The sequence below is a fragment of the Octodon degus genome, unplaced genomic scaffold (genome assembly GCF_000260255.1).
Source record: "Octodon degus isolate 3935 unplaced genomic scaffold, OctDeg1.0 scaffold00085, whole genome shotgun sequence".
In the NCBI taxonomy this organism is placed as follows: domain Eukaryota; kingdom Metazoa; phylum Chordata; class Mammalia; order Rodentia; family Octodontidae; genus Octodon; species Octodon degus.
The window spans coordinates 3,882,749-3,896,080 of NW_004524661.1; positions in this window are offsets into that span (position 1 = coordinate 3,882,749).

Below are 13,332 nucleotides of genomic sequence, written 5' to 3' on the forward strand. Positions count from 1 at the left end.
TAGATTCAATGTGTGTTGAAGAGAGAAATGTCTGTCTGATAGATGACAATAGAGGTGAGAAGCTCAGAGAGCTGGTAGGAACTAGAATTCTCATAACAAATGAATAACTGATTCTTGTTGCTGCTAAGGAAGAAAATAAATGTAGCATCCCAGCAGGCCAGAAATATTAGCATTTAAATACAGGCTTACACAGGTGGGTAAAAAAGGCAATTTCCTAAGCATTAAATCAGATTTTAGTTTTCCTGTATGTCTCAGAAAAATCAGTTCTGCCTGAGTGTGGGCCCCAGAGAGGGATTCTGCCTTGCTCTGGGGGCGCATGGTTCCTGCTCTCAGCAGGACAGCGTGTCTTCTCCCTGTTATAATTGTGAGAAAATGGTGCGCACAGAGCCGAGGGCCATTCATCAGCGCCTTGTGCTGGCGTTTCTCGGGCTCCTTTGCGTGGCCAGCAGAGCGCTTCACGTGGGGGATCGCAGCACTCTGCACTCAGCTGTCAGCAATCTGCCGGGCCTGGCGCCGTTCAGAAGGGGAGCCACAGCCGCCCGTGCCGCTGGCAGGAGGGCAAGGGCCCCTGCGAGGACACAAGGGCAGAGATGAGGAAAGACCAAGGAATCCCGCCGGCTGCCTGTTTCCTTCCAGGTGCCCCTGAGGGCCCAGAGCCACCATAACACAACCCGATCTCTAGCTGCTAAGTGCCCTTCCAACCTGTCTTCCAACCTGTGCGCGCGCTGCGTGAAGACCAGACTCAGTGCTAGACCCTCTACATTGTATAATGATGGTAGAGAACTGATTTAAACCGGAGACCAAAGTCACTGGTGTGGGTGTTGGTGGCTCCAGGCTGTAACTCTAACACAGCCTAAGAGTCAAACTAACGTAGTGGCTCTGCCTTCAAGGGTCACTAGGTGCAGGGCGCAAGCACACAACTCCGGATGCTACTTTTGTCCAACTTGCTCATGAACTAGACTTGTCTATTCCAAAATGATTGTGTTCATGCCCTGGATCCTGTGACCACGGAGCATATTTGGAAACGGGCCCTTGCGGATACATCCCTGTGAGACATCTTGGGATGAGAGCATCCTGGATCATTCAAGTGGTTCCTAAATCCAGTAAAGGCATCCTTGTGAAAGCCAGAAGCAAAGACAGAGAAGAAGGAGGTGATGTGACCAGGAGGCAAAGCCGTGGACAGCCGCAACTCGAGGAGTGCCTGGGGTCTACAAACTCAGAGCTTTCCTTGGATCCTGTGGAAGAAACAACAGCTGATTTTGGACATCTGCCCTTCAGGACTATGAGAGAAAAATAAAATTCTGCTTTGAGTTTCCCTTCTGGGGCAGTTTGTGACAACACTCATAGGAAACTAAGGCAGACCATCTGAATCAATTAATTGGAGGACCTGCTCATGAAGGAGGGATTTCAGGGCTCCTTCCCAGTCTGGTGTCAGCTCTCGGCTTTCAGCGGTCATCACTGTCACCAGAAGCCCAGTCGCATGCCGGATCCTGGGCCTGCTCGAAACACCAGAGTGGCTGAGCATGGAACCTGAACTCTTCCTATTGATTCCAAGGACAGGTTCTATGGCCTCCACCCCATGCATGGTGCAAAGCCCAGGCAGGAAAGGAGCTCAGAAAGCTGCTTGGATGAAGGATTAAGTGATACCTATAATCACACACCCATGGCTTCTCACTGTATGGGGACAGTGTCATTAAGCCTCTTTATTGGCCAGAGAGAATGGTTCACACTGCCCACTTCCCTAAATGGCACTTCTCTTTGTATCCTGACTGACAGGACTGGTATCCTTATGCCCCTGTGCTGTGGCTTAAATGTGTCCCCTAAAAGATTGTATGTTGGAAACATCATCCCCAGCTCAAGTGTAATTGGCATTTGGAGGTAGGACTTTTAGGAGGTAATGAGGATTAGATGAGGTCAGGAGGGTGGGGCTCCCAGGATAGGATTGGTGGTTTTTTAAGAGAAAGAAGAGAGATCCAAGCTAGCGCACTTACTTTGTCTCACGATGTGATGCTAATATGTTTTAGATCTATAATGTCCCCTAAAGGCTCATGTGCTCAGAGGTGGGCCTTTGGAAAGGTGATTGGATCCTGGGGTGTTGTACTCCTCTTGGATCAACGAATCCATGGATGAGCTTAGAGCTGGACGTGCCATTAGGAGGGAGCCCTGGTTAGAGGAGTTGGGTCAAGGCTGGAACCTAGAAAGCTGCCTTCTTTGCCCCACCTCTTCCCTTCTTGCCTTCTCTACTTCCCAGATGCCATGAATTGAGCAACTGTCCTCTATAATAGTTTCTATTATGCTGTTTCTGGCTTGGCCCACTGACCATGGACTAAACCCTCTGAAACCATGAACCAAAACTAAAACTCTCTCTGTAAGTTGTGCCAGGTACTTTGTCCCAGGGACAGGAAAATGAGTAACACAGAAATCCTCCACCATGTTATAAGCAGCAAGGCCTTCACCTCATGTTGAGCAGGTGCCAGCGCTGTGTTCTTGAACTTCCCAACTTATAGAACTGTGAGTTAAATAAACTTCCAATTTTTAGAAATTGCTAGGTCTCAGGTATTTTGTTTTAGTAACAAGACAGATGAGGACTTCCTGTAGCCACTTACTATGTTTGTGTATGTAACTCAGTTACTCCAACTCTGTAAGAATGTAATTGCTTATCCTAAAAGTGGAGATAAGACTGCTTAACAGTTAGAATCAAAGCAGATGTTCCATAGGAGAGAGACCCGCTGTCTCAATTTCCCCAGGACTGAGGGATTTCTGGGGACACAGGACTTTCAGTATTATAATGAGAACCACCCATAATCACCCTACAAAAGAGCACAGGCGAAGCCCCCAAGTCAAGCAAATGCCTCTCATACCAATGATAATGAGAGTGGAGAGCTTATATTTTTAACCAAACTTTCATACTCTGTTCATGTTTTCAGTCATTTGCTTTTCATGTTTTACCACCTATAGTCATAAATGACCCTAAATACTTTGTGGTACCTGAAACTGCAAGTGGGGCAATGACCATGGGTCCCATTTCCCTCCCTGTGTTCTTCCTTCCCTCCCATAACCAGCACATGTCCTGCCCCCAGGGGACAACTCATGAGAATAAGGGGCTTGGACTGGGTGAAGACTACCTGTGAGTGCAGCCTGGACCCACTGAATGTCCCTTTCTATTTTCAAGCCCACGTGCTAAGAAAGGTCATGTGACCAAGGTCAGCTCATACGTGGCTCCAGGTCTAAGGCAGAATACTTGTGCTAGAAACCCACTCAGAGACAAATGAAAAGAACTTGGAGAGGAAGCATTTACCAGTTAAATAAGATTGCCTTTAAATATTAATCCATATTTTGGTAATTCCATCAGTGGGGATCGCTGCAGAGTCCTGGCAGCCAGTGGGCAGGCTGGATACTGGTGAGCTTGTACTGGTCCCTCAGTGAGGTGCTAAGCAGGCGCTGCTTCCCATACTCTGGTGTGGTGATCACAGCAGATCCAAGAAATCCACCTCTTGTCAGTGTGCCCAGATCATTATATGGAAAAAGGAACTGAAGTATTAGCAGAATTCACGCCCTGTGCCAAGCTGGTGTGTTCTAGGAAGGGCAAGAGGCAGCAGACGTGCCAGAAGTGAGGTGAAGGCCCTTTGGGTGACTTTACACTACTTTGTTATGCTTAGCCTCCAAGCTTTCTCATCACAGAGGCGGCATCTGGCCTTTTACATGCACCTGCTACCCCAGGTAAGCTCTGCTGACAGAATACAAATCCCTTTCACCTTTGTGTCACTGTCACACTCCTCTGAGCAGAGCAGAGTAGGGCAGACCCTTTGGTCTTGGTAAGCCTCAGTTTTCTCATCTATGAAGTCATTGGGAAAAATATTGGTGTTCACCAGGTGAGAAATAAATGGAATATTACATGAGAATTTGATGCCTAAATTATAACGCCAGTGGGAACTGGTAGACTGATTGAGAGATAATGCCTTGTGATAGTTGACAGCTCAATTTCTATTTTCTAGCTAGGTGAAATGAAGCCCACAAAGCCTGGACTTCTTCACCTGTAAAATGAGGGTAATCACAGTATCGATATCGTTATTATTATACTAAATAAAAATGTTGACTGACCCAGTACACAGTGGGCTCTCCATTAATGGTAGCTGTTGTTGATGCTGCAGTTGTTGTCATCACAGTGTTGACCATGCAGTGGGGACTACTGCATGACAGGTACAGAGAAGGAGGTCCCACGATTGACCCCTTCAGGCTATCCCAATCCCATATGGAATTATTTTGAATTTCAAATATCCACGAGTTTAGCCGCCTCGCCCACAAGCTGCATTCAGAATTCTTCTTTCTCTGTCCTTGGCCCAAAGCCTGAGAGCTAAATACCCTTGGGCTCCAAGCTTGCAGAACAGGAGGACAGAGGACTGGACAGGATGGTATCAGAAGGACTTTCCGTACTCCTCTCGCTCTGTGGTTTTGGCTCGAGGAGGGAAGGGTATGAGTCATAGCCACTGAAAGCATCAATGAACTACGTCACAGGATGAACCTTAACTAAGACCCTGGAGAGGAAAAGCACTTAAGCTCGACTCCTTGACCTCCATTTCTGAAATGACTCCGAGGCAGAACAGAGAGAGGCACTGGCACCCCCAACCCTGGCCCCCACATTACTCACTTCTGAGGTGTCTGTTCCTTTCCACTCTCTTTCCTGTCCCCTTCCACTGGAGGAGAGACCCTCATCTGTTATCAGCTGGCACTTGAGTTCCCCTTAGTGAAGGGATGACCTGTGCAGAGACAGGGGGCCTGTGTGGCCTTCTAACAAGGGTTATTAGAAGACATGAAAGGAAATATATCTAGCTTTCCCATTTTTGAGACAAGCAGAAATCTGAGCATGTTAGAGTGTTAAAGAAAGAGCACCACAGAGGAAAGGGAGGTTGGCCTCAGGTTACTGGAAATAACCAAAAGACTTTGAGAAATACGCATGCCTAATATTTGACTTTAACCTGTTTGCCAGGTTGTGGAGTAATTGTCCCCTTCTCCTTTCCTCAAACCTCCCATGAGGTTGGTTATGTACAAAGGATGTATCAAATGTGCTTGTTTATTTAAATGAAAATTAAGAGAGGAATTGACTCACAAACTCAGATGGAACTGATGCAGAAAAGACTGGTGCACTGCCTTCATCACTTTCCTCCCCACTGGGACAAAATACCCAACAGCCATAATTTAAAGGAAAAGAGGTTCATTTTGGCTCCTGTTTCAAAAGTTTCAGTACTTTTGTGTGGTCAGCATATGGAAGAAAGGCCTAGCAGAGGAAAGCTGCTTACAATATGGTACTATAAGCAGCTAAGTTTGACAGAAATTAATATACAGTAAGAAAGGGCCTGATCTCTCAAAGAAGTCAGTGAAAACTAGAGACATCAGAATTGTGGCTGAGGCACATCTGAAGGTCAGACCAGAAGGCCAGACCTCAAGATAAAGATGCAATCGCCAGCCTCCCTAAGGCATAATCAGTAACTTGGGATTATTCTGTAATTAGCACTCCTGGTCCAAGAAATCCAGACAGGCATCAGTGGTCTAGGCAGGTGACAAGAGCACCTGGACCCCCCCCTTCCCCAGAACACCTCTGTGCCTCATCTGCACTCTGCTCTCTGACTTGCATCCCTGTTTGGTCCCTGTCAGATAAGCCACTATATTTGTAATTATATACGGTGATTACACTTTGACCCATGTTGGCTTCTCATCATGACTTTGCTGTATAAATTATCCCTGACAAAAGGCTTCGGTGACAACTCACTTTCAGGACCCTTCCTGTCTCTCAGCAGCTATCTTTCTATGCAACTTTCCTACTCTTAACCTCTGTTGCTCTTTGGAATTCATTCTCCAAATTTTTTTTTTGGGGGGGGGACATCTGACACATAACAGGTTGGGAATTATATTTTTTCTATATCAGTGACATCAAGGAAGGAACATATGACCTTCCTCATCATAGCCCAGTGGCTTGCCTCTAACCAGACCCCGCCTCCCAACAGCAAGCCAGCTGTAGCTTCCTCATAACTCAGTTACTTCCAAAAGCCCTCCAGAGCATGAAGCTCTTGGGGAACATTCTAGACCTGAACCATAACATCCCACTCCTGGCTCCCAAAAGAATCATGCACATTCATTTTTTTATTATATTTTCATTTATTTTTTCCATGAGCAAATTTTTACTAGTACATGTCTATATGTAATGATTACAGTTTTATGACCAGTTGGTATTTGATGTATCAAATCTTGATTCTACTTTCATTCCCTTCTCCTCCCCTTCCCATCACTTGGTGTTCTTTTCTCTTTTACAAAAGATATAACTACCTGTTTCCTATTATCTATCTTTTATTTTGTTCTTGATTTATATATTTGGCTTCTCACTTAAAAGAAACCATGTAATGTGCATCTCTTTATGCAAAATGTATTTAGTCTATCTCTAAGAGTTGACAAAGTTGTATCAATTTCAGCATTGCTGATAATTCCATATCCAAAGTCTCATTTGAGACTCAAAACAAAGTCCTTAGCTGTGAGTCCTTGTAAGTTGAAGAAGGAAGTTTAATAGTCCTGGCAAACAAGGGCACAGGGTACACATTCTCATTCCAAAGGAGAGAAATATGGAAATAAAAATAAATAGGAGCACAGCATACCAAACCCCAGCAGGGAAAACCTTAAATCCTATAGCTCCATGTCCCCAACCAGGAGAAAAGACGTGATGTCCAAATGGCTTGGGTGCCCTGCTTCTCCTGCATCACCAATTATAGTTCTCATGATCTCTCTTAGGGTGGCTTTGCTCACGGCTTGCAGCCTCCTTTATTATTATTATTTTTTTTAAATTTTATTTATTTATTTATGTGTGTGTGTGTGTGTGTGTGTGTGTGTGTGTGGCCAGCTCAGCCCACCAGGGGGCGGGGCTGGCTGGCATGTGGTGCTGGGAGATTGAACCGTGGTCCCTGGGCCTTGCTAAGCTTGTTCTAAGTAGGTGCTTTAGACCACTGAGCCAGCTCACCAGCCCTTGCAGCCTCCTTTAGATGTTCCACATTGATGACTCTTCCACCTTCCTGGAGTCTCCACTGCACTTCACACACTGCTTCTTCTTACAGCTTCACATACTGCTCATTCAGGGACACACTGATTGGCCTTCCAGGCCTTCTTCTGAAAGCTGTGTAGCAGCCTCCTGGACCCCACAGCTCTCACATTCTGCATGCTGCATGCTTGTAAAACCAGTAGCATGTGGATGATGCCAAGGTCAGGCCTACTGCCAGCTTGAGCAGTATCTGGGTACTGTGAATCATGCTGTGGAGGTCATGGCTATGGATGGCTGAGTATTATGAACCAAATCCAAAGGAATGTATTCCTAGAAAGATCTTCTCCAATAGGATGCCCCAGGGTCCTGTCTCTTATCAAATCAAAGTCTTCTACTTATGCAACTTTTATCCTGCAAAGGGTGGAGTCTTGTTGATTCCTGAAATGCTTTTTGAGGGATCTTTTCTACTGTCCTAACTCAAAGTACTTGATTTCCTTTGATACTAATCTTTTAGCAACAAAGCTTTCCTGCCAAAACTTTCCTCCTTCTTTTCTGCAGAAACTGCAAACATTTTAAATGGGCTTTTTGCTATAGTTTCTCAGTGTAAATCTTGCTAAAAGCAGCAAGCAATACCTGTGCTACAGCTGGAACCCTGGGCTGCACTGAAATTTTCCTCTTCCAGATTAGTCTACCACATTTAATCCCGGTCTCTCTAAAGTCTCAGGACATGGGTAAAATGTAATCAGATTTTCTGCAGACCAAAACACGCACAGCCTCTACCTCCAACTGCAAATGGAGTTCTTCTCAGTTGAAACTTCCTGAGCTTGGTCTTTGCCATCTCAATTTTTATCAGCATTCTGGACTTCTCGTCACTGGCCAGAATCTCCCATCAAGGTTGGTTTACAGTATTCTAGAGCTCTCTAACTGACAGCTCCACACTTTCCAGACTCCTCTTGCTCATCAGCTCCAAAGGCTTTTAATGTTACATGGTCAGGTAGTCATTCTGGCAAGATCCATGAGAATTCTAAAGAATATAGCATCTGAGATGATTTCTGAGTTTCAAAAATAATAAAAAGACGAACATCATCTTGTGAACTGTATTTTATAAAGTGTTTCCCCATGTTATTTCCTTTTAACCACAGAATTTGGAATCTTGGTCTTCAGGCAACGAGACTGCAGCCCTGAGAGGTCTGAGATTCCCTCAAGGCGACACCAGCCAGGGACTGTGCCCACAGCTGTTGGGATCTCTGCTGACTCAGGAGAGCACAGGCATCTGGTTGCAAGAGTCACTGATTATTACGATGCTAAGTGACTCCAAAAATACGATGGGGTGGCTTTCTCGAGATGAACCTGAGGCAGAAATGGGGCTCAAACCCCGTGTGTATCATATTCCCAACCACGTGGGTAGTAAGCAGAGAGGGGCAGCGCGCAGCCCAGCGGGCCGAGCCAACAGAGCGGTTTTCACTTGGTCTGCAGAGGAAGGGCGGGATGGAGACCACATTTGGGAGCAGGGCGTAGGGAAGGCTGAGAGGGACCAACCAAACCCCAGGAATCTAGCCACATATTCTCTGATGGAGGAGTTTAGATTTCAGACATAAGATCCTCAGAAAAGTGGGCATTCCACAACAGGTCCTTTTGGAAGCTATAGCTGCCCTTGAGATCCATGGAAGAGCCTTTCTTTCTTTTTTCTTTTATAACCATAGCGTTCAGGATCCCTCTGCCTTCTTGAGCCAAAGTCCTGCCTTGCCTGGGGGTTTTCTGCAGTGCCTCACTTCCTCACTAGAGGGAGTCCGTGCTCCCACTCACACCGTCAGCGAGGTGAAGGCTTTCTTCTGCCCCACAAATGTATTCAAGGTTTAGCAAAGGGAGCCCTTCCTGAGAGGTCTCGATGGACTTTGGAGAATTACTCTGGAATCACAGGTACCAGGAGTTAGATTTGACTGTAAAATGAATATTGCTTCTGAGACCCTAAAATACCAACCCTAAATCTAGGGATCTATATGCCCTCAATCTACTCCACCATCTCTGGGTTCACAATTCTTGTCACCATTATGTACAGAGTCTAGGGAGCAAGCCCATGAATAAAAGATGGAAGAAGCAGAGGACACTCAATTTGGCTAAGGTTACAACAGGAAATGTCCCCTTCTCTTAGAGAAGCAGTCTTTATTCCAGCCACCCAAATTCCGATGGATTTCTCCTGTCCAACTATGTGCTCAACAGTGATGATGAAAGATGCCATCCCTGTCCAGGAAGGAGTGTATATGGTGGTTCAATCCACTGGCTCCGGATTCAGATCATTTTGTTTACAAATTCCCCAAAGATGTGAATTGCCATGGGTTCAGAAATCTTTCTGTCCCGTTTACCACAAAATTCCCACTGCCTAGAAAGGAGCCTGGCACACCAAGGGCATTCAGTATTTCATGAAAAACCAATGACTTCAATTCTTACTACTTCTTTACCCTTGGATGGGTTACTTTGCGCCTCTTTGAGCCTCAGTTCTCTTCTCTGTAAAGTGGGACAAAAGCATACTAACCAGACAGGGAGATGAGGAGAAGGAGGAAACAGGAAATTCCATCTAAGGTGCCTACTTTGTACTTAATGTGGAATGAATGGCAATGAGTTCATTGGTTGGGGACACAGAGCTACAGGATTTAAAGTTTTTCCCTGCTGGGGTTTGATATGCTTTGGTCCCATTTATTTCTATCTCCATATTTCTCTCTTTTGGAATGGGAATGTGTATCTTGTGCCATTGTTTGCCAGGACTATTAAACTTTCTTTCTTAACTTACAAAGACTCACAGTCCTAACATCTAAGTAGCAGTTCATGTGTGTGGGAGGTGTGTGGGGTGGGGGTGCACGTGCATGTGTGCGTGCGTGCGTGTCATCCTGGGCAATCCTTCTGGGAGGACACTTCTATTACAGTCTTACTTTTAGGGAAATCAAGGTCCGGAGAGCTTTATGACACAACAAACTGGTCTTGCTGCTAAGTGGCTATGGGAGCAGGTTCTGAAACCTCGGCAGTTAAGCTCTACGACTTTCAGAAATTGCGTGCGTAGAGTCCTTCCAGATCTGATATCCTGCATATGACAGTGCGTCATTCTGGGCTGCTTTGGGTAAGTCTCCTATTATTTTTTCTATATCCGACAGTCGCTTCAAACAGATTTAACAACAGACGTCCAAGAGGTGAGGAGCCACTTTTCCCCAGCACCCAATGGTCAGTCTCAGACCTGCTGCCATGAGCAAACAAGATGGGCTCAAGGGAGGCACAGTCCACTTGGAGGGTTCTCAGCATTCAGCGTCTGTTGGTAGCAAGCAGTCACTGTTTAGGGCAGATGCCAAGGCTCACCCTGGTCCAGTCCCCCAAACAGGGCAGATGCTGATTAACACAAGTCTGGAGTGCAAATCCGGGACTGCCATCTTTATTTAGTTTTACTTAAAGTTGATATCTCTTAATGTACATATTTTGGGGATAGTGGGATGTTTTGATGCCTGGATACATTGCATAATAACTAAACCAGGCTAATTGGCATGTACATCTCTTTCAATATGAATAATTTCTTTCGTGTTGCGGACATCTGAAAACCTCTCTTCAGATATTTGGAAATATACACCGAGTTATTGTGGACTCTAGTGATCCCACTGTGCAAAACTACACCAGAACTTATTCCTCTTACCTAACTGTTACTTTGGGGACCGATCGTTCCTCATCCTTCCTCTTCTGTTCCACTGTCCCCAGGCTCCAGTGAGCGCCACTCTACTCTGAACCTCTCCCAGGTGAGGTTTCGAAGATGCCGCGTGAGTAAGACCAGGTGGTGACTGTCTTTCTGCGCAAGGCTTATCTCACTTACTGTAATGTCCCCTAGGTTCAGCCAGGCTGCTCCAAGCAGGGTCTCATTTTGCATCATGGATGCTTAGAATCTGTATCTCTTACAAGCACCCTGGCTTATTATGCTGCAACTATTCCTCCAACTGTTAGAGATTTAAAGGCAAAACTCCAAATCATCAAAATACCACTAAAACACAAAGCATCTTCCAAATAGGCACCATAGCTTACTGCTATCTGTCACCTAGGAGAGGGAAGCAGGACCGTCTTCTTTTCTAAAGACATCGTGCAGTAAGTGCCACCCCTGAACTCCCTCTCCACCCCTCCCCCAGCGCTCAGGCACCACCCTGTGGCCTGGCCTCCAAGAACAGTGCTGAGTGGCAGGAGTCAAGGCAGCCACCCAACCCTGCAGAAGACATTAAGCCCAGAAAAGGGGAAGGAATGGAGCACTTGGGCTCCTCCCATCTTCTCTGTTTCCCCGCCTCTGTTCACTTCCACTGGAAAAAAGAAAATTGCCAAGTAATTGCTCTTTGACAACCCCTGCTGGTCCTCAGCCATTTCTTTCTTGCTGAGATTATAATTAGGGATCAGTACATTTAAATAGAAAATCCATGGGCAGCACAGGGCCTTCATTTTTCAAATGCTGTTTCTTGTAAATGGCACCCACATTTGGGTTGGGGTAGAGGTGACCAGGCAAGTTTCCCAAGTCAGGTGGAGCCAGGGAGCAGAGGGTGCAGCCCCTGGGCTCTCCAAGGGTGCAGGAGTGACAGCACCTTGAGGGAGCCATAGCCCGGGATGGGGACCTCCCCCTGGTCATATTTCATCTAACCTGACAGGAAGACATTAGTTTTATTTCCATTTAATAGATGAGAAAATTCAATCTCAGAAAGACAGTAAGTAACATGCCCAAGACCCCATAGCTGGTGGTGACAGGGCAGAGCCTTGAAGCCCCATGCGTCTAACCTAGTGTGTGCTGACTTATGTTGCTGCTTTTCTAATGAAGTAGAGGTCAAGATTCCAGACCTGAAAAAATTCCAGGTGTGCGGCGCTTCTTCCACCAAAATCTGGAATGACAACCTGACTTGTTTTCTCCCTAGTCACCCCATGGTCCACAGGTTAGGGTGAGGCTCCTGGAAGGGTGTGGGGAGAGGAACAGACTTCTACTCTTTCCTTCAGTAGTTTCTCCCTGGGCTAGTGCTGCTGCCTTCAACTAGAGTATTGGCCAACTCTGTTAGTCAGCTTTCTGTTGCTATGACAAAACATCCAAGACAAACAAACTAATAAGAAGGAGAAGTTACTTTGCTTCTTGCTTTTGGAGGATTTGGTTCATGGTAGTGTGGCCCCAGTGCTCTTGAGCTTGTGTCTGTGGAGGACTCTCCTTGAAAGAACAATTGTCTCCATTTTGGCAGAATCTGGCCCTATTTCCACACAGTGATGTATGCAGAGCTGGCTAGGACTTTTCCCTATCCCTTCAACTGGCTTTAAGCAATTCAAATTAGTTTAGCCAACGTGCTGAAGTGTAGCCTTCGAAGCCGGCGACAGGTCAGTATTACCCTGCTCTGTAGCTCCCCCCAAAAACGTGTCAGTCAAGCAGGTGGGAGAGCCGTGCTCCTCACTATGGTCTGGGATTGGGCCTCGAGATAAGAGGCTGCGACTTCCCAGAGTACAAAAAATTACGCATCAGACCTGAAGCACCAATCCCAAAATGCTACCTCGAATTGTGTCATTATCCTTCTCTCGGCACATTGCAGAGGTGACTTCGGACCAGTGCCCTGGCCCAGCTCATGGTGCTCTGTGTTTCCCACCATTCTCCCGGTCACTCATCCTTGAGGAATTCCCTTTTTCCCAAATTAATAAAACCTGGATTTGGCTCTAAGTCGAGGCCTTCATTTCAGTTAGCCATCATCCTAGCTGGACTTGGCTCCCCACAACTACAGACATGCCTCTTTCTTCTTGTCCCAAGTTGCACTGCAAGGGGTTGACTGAAGAGAACTCATTAGAATTCCACTAACTTTTCCATGGGATTAGAAATACAAACTTCTCAGACCAGAGCGAGGACCAGGAAGGGCTCTCTACAGTGCCAGCAGAAAGCTTCCTGGTGTGGGAAGTGGCAGAGAGGGACATTCATCTTAAGGCAGCCAGAAGGCGGGGAGGGGGGAGGGAGGGAGGGAGAGAGAAAGAGAGAGAAAGAGAGAGAGGACAGAGAGGCAGAGACAGATAGAGACAGACACAGAGACAGACAGACAGAGTCAGAGAGACAGCCCTTCACCCACAAGCCTTCGGGGACCGGGGAACCTAAATCATTACACAGAGTCAAAGAGACAGAAAGATGGAGACAGAGTCAGACAGAGACAGAGAGACAGAGACAGAGAGACGAAGTCAGACAGAAAGACAGACAGGCAGAGAGACAGACTGAGACAGATAAGCAGGCAGAGACAGAAAGTAGAGAGAGAGAGAGAGAGAGAGAGAGAGAGAGAGAGAGAGAGAGA